The sequence below is a fragment of the Eriocheir sinensis genome, unplaced genomic scaffold (genome assembly GCF_024679095.1).
Source record: "Eriocheir sinensis breed Jianghai 21 unplaced genomic scaffold, ASM2467909v1 Scaffold26, whole genome shotgun sequence".
Classification (NCBI taxonomy): Eukaryota; Metazoa; Arthropoda; class Malacostraca; order Decapoda; family Varunidae; genus Eriocheir; species Eriocheir sinensis.
In genome coordinates, this window is record NW_026111565.1 from 913,262 (window position 1) to 933,625 (window position 20,364).

General features: G+C 42.0%; 1 protein-coding gene across 5 annotated transcripts in view; it reads right to left on the minus strand.

The window, feature by feature from the left end:
• Positions 1–20,364, minus strand: part of LOC126991322 (uncharacterized) — a 72,353-nt gene that overhangs the window by 45,255 nt on the left and 6,734 nt on the right. For 2 of the 5 annotated variants that reach the window (XM_050850096.1, XM_050850097.1), the window contains exon 2: positions 18,990–19,175. The gene's annotated coding sequence lies outside the window, so the exon portion shown is untranslated. Of the gene's footprint in view, positions 1–9,665; positions 10,890–11,941; positions 13,669–17,651; positions 18,810–18,989; positions 19,176–20,364 lie in introns of those variants that run through there. The other 3 variants (XM_050850099.1, XM_050850095.1, XM_050850098.1) reach the window with 3 other exon arrangements.

Genomic DNA, 20,364 nt, shown 5'->3' on the forward strand with positions numbered 1-20,364 from the left:
CAAAATGCCAGAAGCATCGCCTCCTCGGCGGGTCCAGAGGATGTCCAGGAGCGATAGGACAGGATACAGAAATAAGGTTATGATCGGAGGAGCCCAACGGATATAACAGTTTGACAGAGTAAGCAGAAGGATAGAGGTAAGGAAGAGGTCTAGAATGTTGGGCCTGTCTCCAAGACGGTCGGGAATACGAGTAGGGTGCTGAACCAACTGCTCTAGGTCGTGGAGGAGAGTAAAGTTGTAGGCTTGTTCACCAGGCTGGTCAGTGAAAGAGGATGGAAGCCAAAGCTGGTGGTGAACATTGAAATCTCCCAAGATGGAGATTTCAGCGAAGGGAGAGTGGGTCAAGATGCGCTCCACTTTAGAGTTCAAATAGTCAAAGAGTTTTACATAGTTAGTAGAGTTAGGTGAGAGATAAACAGCACAGATGTATTTAGTAATAGAATGACAGTGAAGTCTTAGCCAGATGGTGGAAAATTCAGAAGAGTCAAGATCGTGGGCACGAGAGCAAGTGATGTCGTTGCGCACGTAGGCGCAACATCCAGCTTTGGATTGAAATTTAGGATAGAGATAGTAGGAGGAACAGAGTACAGGTTGCTGTCAGTAGCCTCAGAACCTGTGTTTCGGTGAGGAAGAGAAGGTGAGATTTAGAGGGGGAGAGATGGTGTTCCACAGAATGAAAATTAGAACGGAGACCGCGAATGTTGCAGAAATTGATAAGGAGGAGGTTCGAGGAGTTATCAGAACACCTCTCAAGTCGGCAGCCAGAAGGGGAGTCCTCCCTGGGGGAATTTATGGTCCCCCCCAGGCGGGGACTCCGAGGCAGTTATTTTTTTCGCTATGTTGAATTTTGAATTTTGGGAAAAGGTGTGTGTTTTGAAAATGTAGTGTGGTGAAGAAAGAGAGAGGAACTGTCTTTAGAGAGCATACTGAACTGCTCTCTGGTGTTGATGAGACAAAAGGGAAACGGTTAGTGAGGACATGGGAAGGGTCTTTGAAGGGCTTCAGCACCCTCCTCGCTTCCCATATATCCTCACCGGGAGTAGCTCACGCCCGTTCGGTAGGTGTCTTCCTACCTTCTCCTACTACTGCGTGCATTTGTGTACAAAATGGAAATGTGGCTCCTGGTTTTGCCGCGTCGTGTTGAATGAGTTCGCTTGTCAGGGGCGTCGTTGGTTGCACAGTTTCTTGCAAGCCGCATCGACGCTAAGGTTCGGCTGATCAAGGGTTGCCTTGGCCTTGCCCTCACCTGCAGTTTTTTTAATAGCTTTTCGAGAAGCTTTGAACTGTCTCGTTCAGGAGCCTTCCAAGCCGGCCGAACAAACCTCGTTCAGGTGGAGTCCGTCCTCCGAAAACAAATCTGGGCGCTGATTGAAGTGATGCCACGCATTCGTGAACGCTACGCCTTCATCGTTACATAACTGCTTTAGACTAGTGTTGACGCCGTACGCTTTACTGTTAAATCCGGTGAACGTATTGACTCTCGGTAGATGATGATGTGAGGGGACTTGGTCTTGTATTTCCGAATGACTTGACGGTATTTTGCTAACAGGTCCTGAGATTGGGTTGACTGAAGGTCGTTGGTTCCCGCATGGATCAGATACACTGTGTCCTCCTTCGCATTTATTGAAACTGCATCGACCGCTGATTCAATAATAATAGTTTAGTCAGACTCCACTTGGAATATGCGGTACAGTTTTGGTCGCCTCACCATGCAAAGGACATTGCTAAATTAGAAAGTGTTCAGCGTCGGACAACAAAAATAATCTCTTCCTTGCGCAACAAATCCTACGAAGAAAGGCTTTCCACCCTTAACATGTTCTTACTTGAGAAACGTCGCCTCCGAGGAAAATTGATCGAATGTTTTAAAATACTTAATGGTTTCACGAATGTAGACAGAATAAAATTGTTTATGATCGATGACACTTTGCGAACGAGGAACAATGGCATAAAACTCAAATGTAGACAAGTAAATTCAGAGTGCACCAAATTTTTCTTCACCATCGTTGTAGTGCGAAAATGGAATAAGCTCCCACCGTCAGTGGTCCAGTGTAACACGATTGACTCCTTTGAAAACAAGCTCGACCGTCACTCCCTTGAACTTAATATTAACTAAAGTAGAAAAGCAACATTTTGGAGCCATCTGATTAGTGAAGATTCACTTAGGTCTAAGGACAGACCACCTAGTCTGGACCATGGGGTCTGTGTGGTCTGATTTTCTATGTAAATCTATGTAAAATTTTTTTTTCTCTCTCTCTCTCTCTCGTTATGGGGTTGCAGTTACTTTCAAGGGTAGTTTTTTTTCAACCTTGCTTGTGATAGTTTGGCAAGGCAATTTAGGCAATTTAGCATTAGTTAGACCTCGTCTTGACTATGCGGTTCAGCTCTGGTCACCTTACTATACTAGAATGGATATCAAAATGTTAGAATCGGTGCAGAGGAGGATGACTAAGATGATTCAGGGGTTGAGAAACTTGCCATACGAGGAAAGACTCAAACAGTTAAACTTGAATTCTCTGGAAAGACGAAAGGTGCGTGGAGACATGAACGAGGTTTATAAATAGATGAAGGGCTTTAATAAGGGGGATCTTCATAAGGTTTTGTTTGTAAGAGAGCCGAGTAGGACACGAAGTAATGGGTTTAAACCGGATAGATTCAGATTCAACAGGGACATAGGCAAAAATTAGTTTACTAACAGAGTGGTGGATGAGTGGAATAGGCTTAGCAGTCACGTGGTGAGTGCCAATACAATTGTCACATTCAAAAATAGATTAGATAAATTAATGGACAGCGATATTAGGTGGGGTTAGATACACCGGAGCTTAGGTTCAAAGGAGCTGCCTCGTATAGGCCTACCGGCCTCTTGCAGACCCTTACGTACTTATGTTCTTATGTTCAAGGCTTCTGCACAACTGATGAGAACCCGATTTATCTCCTTTGAAGCCTTAGGAAATAGTAGTTAGTTAAGAACATACCCACATTAGACAAGGCTTTCATAGAGGTTGTATAGACATTTCCATGGGTAGTTTTACGAGCCTAGTAGTAGTTTGGCAAGGCCACTGCACCATGAACATGAAAAACCACTAATGAGAACCCGATTAATCTCCTTTGAAGCCTTAGGAAATAGTACTGTTTGTTAAGAACATACCCACATTAGACAAGGCTATCGTAGATGTTGTTGAGGCATTTCCATGGGTAGGTTTACGAGCTTAATAGTAGTCTGACCTCTGCACCGTGGACATGAAAAAAACACCAATGAGAACCCGACTAACTTAATTTGTGGCCTTTGAAAATTGTTGTTTTTGGAGCCGAAAGTGTCTGAGAACCAAACCTTACCACCACACATAAGATAAGACTTTCGTAGAGGTTGTATAAGCACTTCCATGGGTAGTGTTATGAGCATAGTGATAGTCTGACCACCCTTATGCATCGTGATCGTGATAGAGCACTTACCACAGCCCGACTAACCTCCCTTTGTGAATTTGGAAAGAGGAAACACTTGTTGTCACCAATTAAACACACCATTTTCTTTCTCGTTTCCTTCGCCCTCATTTCTTCATTCTGCCCTGTAACTCACCTTGTCCTCTTTCTCCTCTTCCACTCTCATAACACACTAATATCTTGTCTTCCTATTCATCAGACTGCGAGTCACTATATATATATATATATATATATATATATATATATATATATATATATATATATATATATATATATATATATATATATATATATATATATATATATATATATATATATATATATATATATATATACATATATATGTAAGTAATCACTCCTATTATTATAAACATTAACATATTAAAACTGCATCACCATAGAGCCATTATTGTAAATATTAGCGCATATGAACTTCTGTAAATAATCAATCACCGTATGTAAAAACGTGTATATTCTCGAGAATAAATTTGCTTATAAATGGAGTCACCACCGGGTTATCAGTCGTATCTCTGAACCTACACAGACGGCCTTAACGAATCACACGGCGCTATACCAGCTATAACGTAGCTGTCTAGAAAACACACAAACATAAATGTTTGGCTTTCTCAGTAGCGGCCTAAGCTGCCGCTACACATTCATTCAAAAGGAGAGTACCGAGACACCTCTGCACCTGAAATTGATCTTGTTTTACCTTTGATTCGCTCTTCTTTATTTTTTGTACGAAGCAAAATATAGAGGGCTTTTTTATTTTGCTGCTGCTGTTCGTGTTTTTGCCCTTGAATTGCCTCCTCTGCTGTAAAAAAAATAAAATAAAAAGGGAATATATTGTTGTGAGACCCGAATGCGTCTCAGAATACGGGGCATACTAGATGTGATTACTGATTAGTTCTGACAGTTTAGCTTTTTAAGGGAGGGCGAGATTGGACGTGTGGCAGTGCAGCACCCGAGGCCGTGGCGTGAGGAGGAAGCGGATAGCTGCTGCGTCTCATAAGTGGTGCCGAGAAGACAGTGCGTTTGTGTTAGTGTGTGTGTGTGTGTTTGTGTGTCAGGTGTTTACGCCGACGTGGAAAACATGGTAAGAGGAACTTGTACACACATACACACACACACACACACACAGACACACACACACACACACACACACACACACACACACACACACACACAGCTTATTACGTGTTTATTTATTTGTTTTGTCTATGTCTCTTCAAGCTTGCTATCTACGTCACCAGCGAGAGTTATTAAAGATGAAAGTTTAAAAGACACTCATGTAACGCTAGAGGTAATACTATAATTTAACCTTTATTTTTATTTTTATTTTGGGGTCACGAATTATCATTATATATATTATGTTATCTCCTAAATGTATATTATTGTTACGGCCCCAACTACAACTACTACTACCACTACTACTACTACTACTGCAATTCCTCCTTCTCCTACTACTACTACCATTCCTGCTACTTCTATTACTGCTGCTGCTACTACTACTGCTATTACTACTACTACTACTACTACTACTACTACTGATACTTCATATACTTCTACTACTACTAAGGCTACGGTTCCATATAAAATTACTACCACTACCACCACCACAATCACCACCACCAGCACCCTTATCAACAGGCCGTCTATATCCACCCAGGCGTTCACCTCCCGGCAATACCTCCAATCATTGCCTCCGGATCGCCAGGTAATATACTACAGCCCGCGCCGCGTACCCTCACACGCGACACCTCCTACTGGGACCTGATGTCAACAAGAGCACGTTTTATATATAGAAGGAAGTCATACTGAAAGAACTCGCACTGCTTTGAAAATAGAACGAACTTACATTAGCTGAACTCACACTCTTTTGTATATAGAACGAACTTACATTAGCTGAACCCACACTCTTTTGTATATAGAACGAGCTTACATTAGCTGAACCCACACTCTTTTGTATTTAGAACGAGCTTACATTAGCTGAACTCACACTCTTTTGTATATAGAACGAACTTACATTAGCTGAACTCACACTCTTTTGTATATAGAACGAACTTACATTAGCTGAACTCACACTCTTTTGTATATAGAACGAACTTACATTAGCTGAACTCACACTGTTTTGAATATAGAACGAACTTACATTAGCTGAACCCATACTTTTTCTTATATAGAACGAACTTACATTAGCTGAACTCACACTCTTTTGTATATAGAACGAACTTACATTAGTTGAACTCACACTCTTTTGTATATAGAACGAACTTACATTAGCTGAACTCACACTGTTTTGTATATAGAACGAACTTACATTAGTTGAACTCACACTCTTTTGTATATAGAACGAACTTACATTAGCTGAACTCACACTCTTTTGTATATAGAACGAACTTACATTAGTTGAACTCACACTCTTTTGTATATAGAACGAACTTACATTAGCTGAACTCACACTCTTTTGTATATAGAACGAACTTACATTAGTTGAACTCACACTCTTTTGTATATTGAACGAACTTACATTAGCTGAACTCACACTCTTTTGTATATAGAATGAACTTACATTAGCTGAACTCACACTGTTTTGAATATAGAACGAACTTACATTAGCTGAATCCATACTTTTTCGTATATAGAACGAACTTACATTAGCTGAACTCACACTGTTTTGTATATAGAACGAACTTACATTAGCTGAACTCACACTGTTTTGAATATAGAACGAGCTTACATTAGCTGAGCTCACACTGTTTTGAATATAGAACGAACTTACATTAGCTGAACTCACACTGTTTTGAATATAGAACGAACTTACATTAGCTGAACCCACACTTTTTCGTATATAGAACGAACTTACATTAGCTGAACTCACACTGTTTTGTATATAGAACGAACTTCCATTAGCTGAACTCACACTGTTTTGTATATAGAACGGACTTACATTAGCTGAGCTCACACTGTTTTGAATATAGAACGAACTTATATTAGCTAATCCCACACTGTTTTGTATATAGAACGAACTTACATTAGCTGAACTCACACTGTTTTGAATTTAGAACGAACTTACATTAGCTGAACTCACACTGTTTTGTATAAAGAACGAACTTACATTAGCTGACCTCACACTGTTTTGAATATAGAACGAATTTACATTAGCTGAACTCACACTGTTTTGAATATAGAACGAACTTACATTAGCTGAACCAATACTTCTGGAAGAAGTTAAAATTTTCTAAAGGCTACAATAAAATCAATATGACCGATGAAGATACGGCATATCACAATGAACAAACTCACTGTCTTCTCTGTAAATACGGGTTTTTAAAAGGTAAAGGAGTAAAACATCATGACCATGAAAAATCAGGAAACAATTACATTGGAGCTTATTGTAATAGATGCAACCTTCAAATGAAAAATCACAAATTGCAGCTCACTCTCATTGCACATAATGCGGATTACGACATGTCGTTAATCCTGCGTGAATTAACGCTACCTGACTTGAAAATCAAACTGAGACCAAAACATTCAGTTCACAAATACCATGAAGTCATCATAAATGACTTGAGATTTATTGACTCGTATGTCTTTATGTCTGGTTCACTCGCGGCTTTAGCGAACCAATTCATCAGCAATGGGAACGAACCCATATACACACAACAGATGTTGAAAGATGTCCCAGCACCTGCGTTACCATTATTGATCAAGGGAAAGCAGGTTTTTTGTTATGCCTATATGGATTCGATGTAACGACTTTCTGAAACACATCTTCCATACCGCGAAGATTTTTTCAATTCGCTTCAAGAAGCAGAACTTTCCGAAAGTGATTATAAACATGCTCAGAATGTTTGGAAAGTAGCTGGGTGTCAGGGCTTGAAGGACTATTTGTTGCTTTATGTAAAAGTGGATGTTGGCCTTCTATGTGATGTCTTCCTAGAGTGCAAAGGTATTTTGAAAACCCAGTGGAGGTTGGATATTGTAAATTATGTTAGCCTGCCAGGATTTGCCTGTGACTCCTTTCTGTTAAAAACACAGCAGGAATTAGAGATGCTTAGTAGCCCACACATATATCATTGCATTCGAACAAATGTGCGTGGGGGCTACACAAGTGTTGTGCGTCGTTTTGTACGCGCCGATAACATCTATACGAACCTTCAGTTTAATCCAAAACATGATAGAAACACACTCCTTTCATATCTTGACTTCAACAGTCTTTATCCCACTGTAATGAAAGAGAAGTTACCATGTGGAGATATGAGAAAACTAGATGAGACAGAAATGCAATGTTTTTTGAGCGGCGGCTAGGACAATCAAGCAACCGATGGCGATTTTGGATACCTCATTCTGTACGATACTGAGGCTGTCTCACGTGAAGTCATTGAGAGAACGGATGACCTCCCACTGACCATCAGAAGACACAATATCATCAATAGAGATATATCGTCAGCCACACACGAATGGTATGAAGAAGAGAACCGTCCAGTACCGTGTAAGAACATAAAACTGATTGGAACACATGCTGCTCAGGAGAAAATGCTGTTTGCTCTGCCCCTCCTTAAACTGCTTATTCAACTAGGCCGGGTTGTTAAAAAGTGCATGCTATTTATATGTTTAAGCAAAAGCACTTACTTGCGGACTTCATTCAGGATAACATAGAAGCCCGCAAAAGTGCTACTTGCCCTATCAAGAAAACTGCAATCAAGTGTATTTCAAACAGCATTTTTGGTCGATTCCTGATGAACGCGGCCAAATATAGTGAAGACATAGATATTGTCACCAATCGCGAAAAGTTTTTGAAGCTGGTCCGAAGTCCTTACTTTAAACGTGTTGTACCCCTCAATGATGGCCATGTAGTTGTAGTTCGCCATAAGAAATATTCACAGGTGAATCATCCAAACTACATTGGCTACTACATCCTAGAGCTGTCCAAGCTGCGACTATATGATTTCTTTTACAGTATCATGAAGGCTCATTACGGGGATCGGGAGAAACTAGTGTATTGTGACACTGATTCCTTAATAACAGAAACTGAAACTCCTGATCTATTAACAGAGTACTCGCAGGAACCCTTTAAAAGCTATATAAACACAACTAACTTTAGCTCCTCACATTCCTTGTACAACACAGACAACAAAGGCAAGCTCGGATTTCTCAAGTCTGAAGTGAGGGAAAGAACCATCTCAGAATTTGTAGGTGTAAGACCAAAGTGCTACTCCATCCTCTTGGCAGACGGTGGCCGGTTGAGTTCAGCTAAGGGTGTTCCAAAGTTCATAAAGAAAAAAAATGCTCATCAGCGATACAAAGACGTCCTATTCCAGAAGCAAACATTTACCTTTGGCTATCAGGGATTCACAGTGCGCAATGGACGAATGAGTACAGTAAAATATCCCAAGAGAGGGATATCTGTAGTTGAGGACAAAAGATACTGCTTTAGCACCTTGGAGTCACGGTCTTACGGTCATCCCGATAATTCTACAGGGTAGAGGAGGAGGAGGAAGAGAAGGAGGAGGAGGAGGAGGAAGCCCAGATCATGACACTGTCAAACGAAGAAAAATTGGAGGAAGGTGATGAAAGAGGCATAACAGAAGCGAGGCTAGCCGGGTAATGGGTGGGCAAGAGATCGGTGAAATGGGAGAACAAGAAGAAGAAACCTATGAGTTGTGGGGAGAACGGTATGTGCTGGCCGAGCGATATTTTCCCCTCGAAAATACAGCTAGCGATGGAAGATGACATGCTAATGCTAGCCGCGGAACAGGAAGAAATAAATCAAATGCTCTCATAATGCTCTGTATATTGAACTAATGTTGGAGTCTATGATATTATAAAATTGCACATGATGAATCTGTAATCATAATTTGACCAAATTTCAATAAACATTGAGTTTGTTTGACTTGTTTATATGTCCTGTATCAAAAAACGGATAAAAAAAACAATAATTGTCTTAAAATTATTCGATTTGTGGAAACGTATAGATAAAACGCTTTTATGTTTCGATCTGGCTCATATATAAAAAAAATGACTAGCGAAATGTGCGCACCGGCGCCAGCAGCGGGCGCTGCGACGACATCGTTCGACGACAGGATGCGACAGGATTGCGCGCGGGCTCGGGGCGGGCCGGGCTGGACGGGGGCGGGGCGGAAGCACTGGGGTAGTGGTGGTGACGAGTGAGGTCCTGTGGAGCCAGACCACTGATTTAAGCGTGTTATACAAACTGCCGCCGCCGCGCACATTTCGCGAGTAATTTTTTTTTTATATATGAGCCAGATCGAAACATAAAAGCGTTTTATCTATATGTTTCCATACATACAAATAGAAGAAGAAACAAACAATGCCATACTTAGAAATTCATACAACGCAACACAGTGTCATAAAAACGGATGACAATGAGTCCATCCTTATTCCGAGTCACCTTTAACTTGCCCTTCGCGTACCCTTTAAATCCTCGAAATAAGATAAAAACAAAATAATGCTATACACAGAAATACATACAACGAAACACAATGTCATAAAAACGGATGACAACGAATCGATCCTTACCACGAGATACCTTTAACTTGCCCTTCGCGTACCCTTTAAATCCTCGAAATAAGATAAAAACAAAATAATGCTATACACAGAATTACATACAACGCAACACAATGTCATAAAAACGGATGACAATGAGTCAATCCTTACCACGGGTCACCTTTAACTTGCCCTTCGCGTACCCTCTAAATCCTCGAAATATGATAAACAAACAAATAGGGTGATATGTACGTAGATTAAGCATAGTATTAAGTATTTATAAGTTATGCATTAATGTTAAGTTTTCTTTGTAAGCGCCCAGACAAAACTATGTAGTAACAAGGAATCCAAATCCCTTTATATAAGTTTTGATACCTTTATACTTTTGTATGTTTATATACTAGGATTGTATACCATATGTAAGTTTCAGCTACATATAGCCCCTAGAGGATTACACACACACACACACACGAGGACACAAGGCGCTGAGATTCAGGGTGTAATGTAGAGCTTACTCAATAAATACTGTGTGCCTCCACGCCTATCCATCCCCCTCAAGACCGACACCACGGACACGTCGACGAGGATGGGATATAACCAGTTGTCACATATTACAGGTACGTTATAGTGCTGTCAAGAGTAATTAAGTGCTGGTAGACTACAAACACAACAAAACCTGGCGACGAGTGGACGTCCCACTACGGACAGCCCTGGACGAGGACAAGCACGATGCCCTTGGACATGGACCAGCCCCCAGCCTTCTCTTTGGTAGAGGACCCAGCATCAGTGGCTCCCCGATGGAAGAAGTGGAAGACACGGTTCCAGTTCTACCTGGATGCTACAGGAGTCACCAATGAAGGGCAAAGGCGTGCACTACTCTTGCATGTAGCAGGCCCGGAGGTGCAAGAAATATTCAGCACACTGCCAGCACCACTGACGACCTACAAGGAGGTACAAACAGCTCTAGAAAAACACTTCACCCCTAAGACAAACATAAGGTATGAACGTGTGTTGTTTAGACAGATAAAGCAAGACACACATGAAACAACAGATGCCTTTGTCACCAGACTCAGGAAGTTAGCAGAAACCTGTGAATTCCATGACACTGAGGATGCCATTTTAGACCAGCTGATTGATAAATGTTCTTCTAGTCAGTTAAGGAGAAAGGCACTTCGGGAGACAGACTTAACTCTTGAAAAAATGTTACAGTTAGCTAGAGCAATGGAAGCATCAGACAGACAAGCAAAAGTAATTGAAGGTAACAACCATGCTAGCCAGCCAGCTAAACCTGTAATAAGTCAGATAAAAAAGAACACAAAACCTAGAATTGATGGAAAGAACTCTGTTCCAGCCTCTCTTAAAAATAAACCTAGTCATCCAACACAACCACAACAAGGCAACAAACATACTGCAGGAAATAGTAAATGCTACAGGTGTAGTTACACAGGTCACACACCATGGCAGAAAGATAAATGTCCAGCTGCTTCCAAGGAATGTTCAGCCTGTAAAAAGTTAGGGCACTTTGCTAGTATGTAAGACTAAGAAAAGAATATATGCCACTGGAGAATCCACTGAGTCAAATATAAAGCAACCTAGTGAGTCTCACGATAGTAAGGGTGACACTGATTTACAATTTGCTTTCAGAATTAACTCGGTAGGAAATTCCCAAAAAAGGATTATGCTTAGCGTCACACTAAATGGCAAACCTGTGAACATGCAGTTGGACACGGCAGCAGATGTTACACTAGTGTCAGAGAATCTGGCTAAGTCTATTCCAAATGTGAGAATTACACCCACTAAAGTACAGCTTCAAGACTATAGTGGTAATGATATAAAAGTTGTTGGTTCTATGGATGTAAATGTTTGTTATGGACAGAAGGAATACAAAAATCTGCCAGTTGTAGTAGTGGAAGGACAAGAAAGGAGTCTTCTTGGTTTAAATTGGCTTCAACACATTCCATTGGATTGGTCAATATATGTACTGTAAAAACAAGGTTGCTGAAGGAAGATTTAACTCAAGTACTTGAACAGAGCAAAGAAGTATTCCAGGACGGGGTAGGAACTGTAATAAATGCATGTGCTAGTCTACAACTAAAACCTAATGCCAAACCAAAATTTCATCCCCCTAGACAGATTCCCTTGCCATTAAAACCATTGGTAGAGCAAGAGATTCAGAGACTTGTAGATAATGGATCTTGGGAGAAAGTCACTTACTCAGATTGGGGCACCCCCATTGTCCCTGTAGTGAAAAGTGATGGAGGCATTAGACTTTGTGGAGATTACAAGGTTACAGTCAACCCTCAGTTGCAGATAGCTCAACACCCTCTTCCTAAACCTGATAACATGTTTGCCGCTCTAGGAGGCTGCAAAGTATTTTCAAAAATTGACTTAAGACAGGCCTTCCAACAGCTCCAAATGGATGAACCTTCCCAAGAAATATGTACTCTTAGCACACACCTAGGTTTGTATCGACCTAGGAGATTACCATACGGTGTAGCTAGCAGTCCAGCACTTTGGCAACAGACAATGGATAAGTTGTTCATAGGCAAGCCTGGTACACTCTGTTTTGTCGATGACATTCTAGTAGCTGGGCAAGATGAAGCTCAACACTTGGAACGACTTCAAGTAGTCCTTGAAACTTTGCAGAAAACTGGATTGCGGATCCGCAAAGACAAATGTCAATTTGCTGTACCCTCGGTAGAGTACTTGGGATTTAGAGTGGACGGACACGGCATTCACAAAACTCCAGGGAAAATAAGAGCTATTAGAGATGCCAAAACACCAGAGAATGTTGATGAATTAAGATCATTTCTCGGGTTAATTACTTTTTACAACAGGTCCATTCCAAACTTAGCAACCATAGCTCACCCTCTATATAACCTTCTGAAACAAGACACAGAATGGAAATGGACAGAAGAATGCACCAGTGCAGTTAACCACATAAAGGGCGAGATAACTTCATCTAGATTTCTCACCCATTACCAACCAAATTTGCCTGTAAAACTTGTATGTGATGCATCATCTCATGGCTTAGGAGCAGTAATTGCCCATGTAATGCCGGACGAGTCAGAAAGACCTATTGCATTTGCTTCTCGTTCACTTAATCAAGCAGAGAAAAACTATTCACAGATTGAAAAGGAGGGATTAGCATTAGTGTATGGTGTAACTAAGTTTCACATGTACTAATATGGGAAAGCCAAATTTACCTTAGTCACAGACCACAAACCTCTTCTTGCAATACTGGGAGAAAAGGCAGGTTTACCAACCTTGGTAGCCGCCAGATTGCAAAGGTGATAGGGTAAGAAACAAACAGTTCCGTATACAGAAATACATACAACCCAACACAGTGTCACAAAAACGGAAAGTCATGAGTCAATCCTTCCCACGAGTCACTTTTAACTTGCCCTTCGCGTGCCCTCTAAATCCTCAAAATATATAAACAAACAAATATGAAAAGAAACGTATTATGCAATACACAGAAATACATACAACCCAACACAGTGTCACAAAAACGGAAAGTCATGAGTCAATCCTTACCACGAGTCACTAACATGCCCTTCGTGTGCCCTCCAAGCCACCGGATGCATCTTACTATAGGTCGAAGGGACGGATGGCCCAAACACAGACAAAGGAGTGGAGGAAAATTTCAACTTGATTTCCAGACTGTTTATTGTTTTAACTAGTGAGCCTCGGTACACTTCCATCTTGCCTCGCCCTCCGCTGACGTAAGGGACGCACGAACAGACGAAGAAACGGAAAAGAAACGAAAATAACAGAGGCTTTATGTTTCGTGTGTGTGTGTGTGTGTGTGTGTGTGTGTGTGTGTGTGTGTGTGTGTGTGTGTGTGTGTGATCAGCCAGTGGTATTTCATTTATCGCAAACACCAGTAGACGGACAGACGGAAAGGAATCAGAATCAGACTTAAAAGGATCAGAAACAAACATAATGGAATCAGAAACAGACGAAAAAGAGTAAAAAATGGACGGAAAAGAATTAGAAACAACAGAAAAGAACTAGAAACAAACATAAAGGAATAAAAAAAAAAACAGATGGAAAATGATCAGATACGGACGAAAAAGGATCACAAACAGACATAACAGGATCAGAAACAGACATAAAGGTGTGTGTGTGTGTGTGTGTGTGTGTGTGTGTGTGTGTGTGTGTGTGTGTGTGTGTGTGTGTGTGTGTGTGTGTGTGTGTGTGTGTGTGTGTGTGTGTGTGTGTGTGTGTGTGTGTGAATGTGTGTGTGTGTGTGTGTGTGTGTGTGTGTGTGTGTGTGTGTGTGTGTGTTCGAGTGTGTGTGTGTGTGTGTGTGTGTTCGAGTGTGTGTGTGTGTGTGTGTGTGTGTGTGTGTGTGTGTGTGTGTGTGTGTTCGAGTGTGTGTGTGTGTGTGTGTGTGTGTGTGTGTGTGTGTGTGTATGGGAGAGAGGGAAAGAAACGAGATTAAGGAAAGATGGAGGCCGGGGAGCAGGTGGGCGGGGCATATTCCATCCAGGTCATTAACCTAATGTCTTTACCCTTTTCCGTGATTATAATCTTGTGGTCATTCGAGCTCTTTTTTTCCGCGATCTTATCTTAACCCTTCAACTACCCCCTCTTCCGTCACCCCTCCCCCCCGCTGGGCACCCCACTCTGTCACCCCCGGTTCCGTACGCTAGCCCGATAGGGGGTTGATGGGGTGGGTTTGTAATACTGTAGGGTGGTTGGTGAAAAGGTGAAAGATGTGGGGGGTGGGGGGTGTCCAGCTACCCCCTCTTCCGTCATCCCCCCGCTGACCCCCCCAACCCCCACTTCCGTCACCCCCCACTTCCAACTACCCCCACTTCTGTACATTTGTTACTACCTACGTTAGCCATTTTCCAATCACTAGGAACGATACCATGGTGCAAAGACATATTAAACAGCATTGTTAAAGGTCTGAGTATCTCTCTTGATATTCCTTTAAGTACTGTAATTTTGGATATATTTTATCAAGTCCTGGACTTTTGTTAGTTTTAAGTGACTGCAGCGCTTTGAGAACCTCATCTGTACTGATTTCAAAGTCAGGGAGAGTACGACTGGGATTTCCAATAGTGGTAGGAACAGCAGCAGTATCGGTAGAATTACTATTAAAAACCGAGGCGAAATAAGAATTTAACGTGTTCGCTATGCGTTGGGTGTCTGTCACGATATTGCCCGAATTATCTGTTAATGGGCCAATCCCACTTCGAATCTCTTTTTTTTTGTTTGTTTATATACCTAAAAAAACTTTTAGGTTCTGACTTGCAATTTACCGCAATGTTTACTTCGTACCTCCGTTTCGCCTGTTTGATTAAACTTTTGACTTGTCGTCTTGCTTCGTAGTACCGTGTACTATTTTCGGTAGAGTTATCGGTTTTCTTTTGCCTATATAAGAAGTTCCTCTTTTAGAGAGCAAGTTTGATTTCATTATTAAACCACGGAGGATTTTTAACTTTTCGACGCTTTTCACAAGATTGCACGGATCAGTTAGAAATTAAGCTTTAAAGTCTTGCCAAGATTCTTCGACGTCGCTGTTGGATACTAATTGAAAGTTCGTTAATGACTGTCTTATTCTTTCAAAATTCGCTCTTTTAAAATTGACATACAATAATGCAATCCTTGTTTGAGCTCTTATGTCGAGACGCACCAGTCTCGCATGATCCGAGGTGTTCGCCAACGCTGACATTGTCAACTAAGTTCTCTTGGGTTACTAATACAAGATCAAGAATATTATTATCGTGCGTTGTTTCACTAACCATTTGGCTAAGGCAGTTATTTTCAACGAAGTCTAACATCCTATGCGATTCCCCCTCGGATCCCGTGAGTGTCTGCCAGTCTATATGCGGTAGATTAAAATCGCTCAAAATCAATGCATCATTGTTTCGGAGAGTTCTTTGCAAAACGCTATATATTATTTCATCATTCTCGCGTGATTGGCCTGGAGGCCTGTAAGTGACGGATATGTTGATTTTTAATTGATCGGTATTTGAGCTCACGCTGAAGTGTTCTACAGTACTGTTCTCTGGTGTTTTATCAACGGGCTGTAAGCTACTTTTGACGTAAAGAGCCACTCCTCCACCTCTACGATTAACTCGGTCTTTATTGAAAAATATAAAGTTATTTACATTATATTAAAAAAATTCAGTCATTATTAGCGGTGTCAATAAATTTTTCAGTTACGGCAATTACATCAACGTCTTCTGTTTTAGTTAGGCACTGCAATTCATCGATCTTATTTCTTAAGCCTCGAGCGTTAAAGCTAAGAACCCTTAAGTTGTCTTTTGTTATAACTCGAGAAACGGAGTTGTTAGTTGTTTTAGGATTTAGTGAAGTGCTGGCCGCATGACAACTATTTATATTTAAGTGGGCGGGGTGTGAACGCGCGACTCGTTTTTTGCTCTAAAGTCTCGAACAGCGCCGTGAAGTAGTCTCCCAAATCCTGCCGCTCCGACTGCTGACAAATGGAGTCCATCTTTCTGAAATAGACTCCTCATGCCATAAAATTGATCCCAAAAGTTTACGTAGCCGGCGAGAGAGAGAGAGAGAGAGAGAGAGAGAGAGAGAGAGAGAGAGAGAGAGAGAGAGAGAGAGAGAGAGAGGTTGTGGTATCTGTATCTCCATGGGTATTTTCATGAGCCTGGTGATAGTTTGAGAAGGCTTCTGTACCATGAATGTGAAGAAAAAAAAACACTTATGAGAACCCGACTGATATTCTTTGTTTATGATCGCTGTGGGAGCCGACATCGTCTGAGAATACGGGGCTTAGTTCAGACTCAAAGCCCCGGGCCGTATCTCAGTCGCTTTCGGCTCTCATTACAATTATTACCCATGGCCACAAAGGAGATTTTTCTGATTCTCACGAGTGTTAAAGAGGAACAAACTGTAATACTGTGAAGTATAGTACCTATAGCAGTGGTGGGCACCGCTAACCGAAAAGTTAGCTTCGCTAACTGGTAATACACCAACTAAAAGGTTAGCTTCGCTTACGCTAAGCCGCTAAACTGATAAAGAAATTAGCGGAAGCTAACGCTAACTGCTAACTTTTTTTATATATGGATTTAGCTTCGGTCTGTCCATTAATGATGGCCTCCTTGTGTTGGCACATGACGCACCGGAAGTGCAAGACATTGGCGTTCGTCATACCTCTTTATTTAAGGACAAAGTGCTTCTCCAGGTGGGGCCACGGGTTCTGGAACTTCTGGGACTCCTTGACGTCAGCTTGAGTGTCCTCCGCCTCACCCACAGCTGTTGCCGGCTCCCTAACAGGGTCAGCATCCTCAGGTGGAACAAAAACGTCATCACTCTGTTCACCTTCCATGGCGTAAATAACGATAAACAAGGCGACAATATTGAAAGCGACTACACGCTGACAACGTCGCAGCTGAGCTCAATAAAGAGCCCAACAAGCAACACGAAGATAAAGAAGCCTCCAGTTTATCCTAAATCCGTATGATTTACCCAAGATTTCCCGCAAATTTACGATATCGAGTTCTTGTTATTGAAAACAGAGTTCGACGAGTTGGAAATGGAAGATGCACTACCTTAAAATACCAAAAAAGTCTCCCTAATAATTGTCCAATTGCCCTACTTTAAGGCGTGATTTACCCAAAAGTGGAAGAACTGGAATTGTTGCGCCATATGGCTCAACTGGTGTTGCATCTGCCCACAACGGACAAGACCAAACCTATATTTTTTTTTAGTGGACTTAAGTTAGTGGAGGAGGAACTACACTTAGGGGAAGGTAATTAGTCCGCTAACTGTTTCCAAAGTTAGCGAAAACGCTAATCAGCTGACGAAAAAGTTAGCTTCGCTAATCAGCGGATTAGCGGAATCGTGCCCACCACTTCCGTCAGATGCAGTGATTTTAGTGTTTCTTACCTTTTATGCCGTGACATTAACGTTTCGTATCCTCATCAGGTGGGATTTTTATCTTATGGGAAAAAAACTCCTGGCACAGACTAGCGTCGACTTAAAGTGCAAGAAAGGTCGCAGCCTCACCTTATCGTCCAACGTGGAGCAGCCTTCACACAGGCGGTGGCTGAGGGGTTAGCGTGACGGCCCCGCGTTCAGGAGCTCTAGGATGGACACGGGTTTGAATCCTGGCCGCCGCACAGCTGAGGTTTTTCAGTCACCGCCGAGTGGCCTAAGACTACCAACATGCTGGCCTAAAGACCACCCATCAACCTGGGCTCTAGATAATCTCTCCAAAGAGAGGCTCAAAGATGAGTCCCGGGGATGCGGCATGAGCCAACACCTATAAACACTCGCCTGCGCCAGAACGGGCTGGGCCGACCATCAGGCCCCACCGGAAAGAAGCCTTGGCCGACCATCAGGCCCCACCGGGAAGAAGCCTACCGGCGCAACAGGCCGCGACGTAAAAAAAAAAAAAAAAAAAAAAAGCCTTCACACAGGTCCTTCATCGCCGACTGGTAGCAGGATCCGTGGCTAAGGGATGGGAGAAGGATATATGGAATGGAGTTGAGGGGAAGGAAATGGAAAGGAAGGGAGGGGAGGGGAGGGGGTAGGAAGGAGTATGGATGAGAAGGTAAGGTAATACAAAGGAGAAGGATAGAAAAGGAAAGGGATAGCATGGTGAGGGAAAGAAGAGAAGGAGCGTAAAGAAATTGAGAGGAAAGAAAAGAAAAGGAAGAGAAAGAAATGGAAAGGAAAGGATAGAGCGGGAAGGAAGATAAGACAAGGAAGGAAGGGGAGGGATAAAAGGAAGGAAGTAAATCAGAATATAGAAGGAAAAGACGATAAAGAACGATAAAGAATGGAGCTGACGACGACGAGGACGCAGACATAACGCCGACCGACACCGACCAACGAAGACACGACGCCGACAGGACGCAGACAAGTCGCTGACCAACGCCGACCGACGCAAACATGAAAGAAGAGAACAAAAAAGAGGTTGAAGTGTGGAATGTGAGTCACGAATACCAGTCAACTAATAAAACTCTGAGGACAGCTGTGTGTGTGTGTGTGTGTGTGTGTGTGTGTGTGTGTGTGTGTGTGTGTGTGTGTGTGTGTTTTCTTCTCACCTGGGCGTTTGTGCTCCCCTCAACAGTAAATCGTAGTGCAGTCGACCCTCTTTTGACGTGGCCATTAGGAAACCATCATCGCCAGAGCCTCCGCCATTTCCTTCTTCATTTTTCTTTTCCTTTTCCATCGCTTCCGTCAACGCCACCATCACCATCACCACCATCACCGTCACTATTATTTTCATCCTGGGGTAGAGAAAATAAAGTAAAATATAAAGATATTCAAAGTAAAAGATCCGTATTCCCAAAAGTATCCAGCTCTCACATCAACTCTTTCCAGTGGACAAAACTGAGATCATTCGGGTTCTAATGAGTGTTTCATTAGGTTCACGGTACAGAAGAAGGGTCCAACCACAACCAGGGTCATAAAACCACTCATGCAAATGCCCACAACAACTCCTACGAAAGCAGTGTCAAAAATATCCTTGGACGCGTTTCAAAATATAACCCCAAGCTGACCCATGCAAAATTAAGTCGAAGATTGGGCTTAAGGATATGAAACTAGGGTCAAAGTCTCAAACATTTCGCGACTACACACACACACACACACACACACACACACACACACACACACACACACACACATTTAACAAGGCTTTCGCATAGGTCGTTGTGGTATTTCAATAAGTAGTTGTATGAGCATTAGTGAAAGTTTGACAAGGCTTCTGCATCATAAAATTGAAAAAAAAAAAACAGTTGTACCATCACACTATGTATTGCCAGGTTACTCCCTTCTCCAATGTTGTATGACTTTGCAACAATAAACCAACAATCAGTCAGTCTCATGATAACCGAATTTATCTCCTTGTGGCCTTGGGAAATTATTGTGGAAGCCGAAAGCATTTGATAATACGTTGCGAAAGATGGGGCCTCCCCCCCTGCCCCGCCCATCCACCCACGCCTGGTATGCTCAGACGCTTCCACCTCTCACGTCAACTATTTCCAAAGGCCAAAAAGGAGACAAATCGGGTTCTCATGACTGTTTTATTTAGATTCACGGTACAGAGGAAGGGTCAGACTACCACCAGGGTCATAAAACTACTCCAAATAATGCCACAAACTCCTACGAAAACCTTGTCAAATATGTGTGCTTGGGCGCCGAAATGTTTTAAGAATATGGCCCAGGGCTCACGCGCAACAAGTCAAATATGCTATCGATCATGAAGTGCAACGTGTAAATCATCAAGTCACCATGACGCAGAGCACGCAGGAGTGAAGTAGTTTAATGCGGTTATATAGGGGGTTTTCCTGGGCAAGATTCCTAATCCTCGAAGATCTGTTTTTCCCTATTTCTCCTAAATAGTTGGTCAGAAGATATTCACAATCATTGATTTAAGACCTTTATTCTTCCTTCACTTGTGGTAGCGTTGAACTA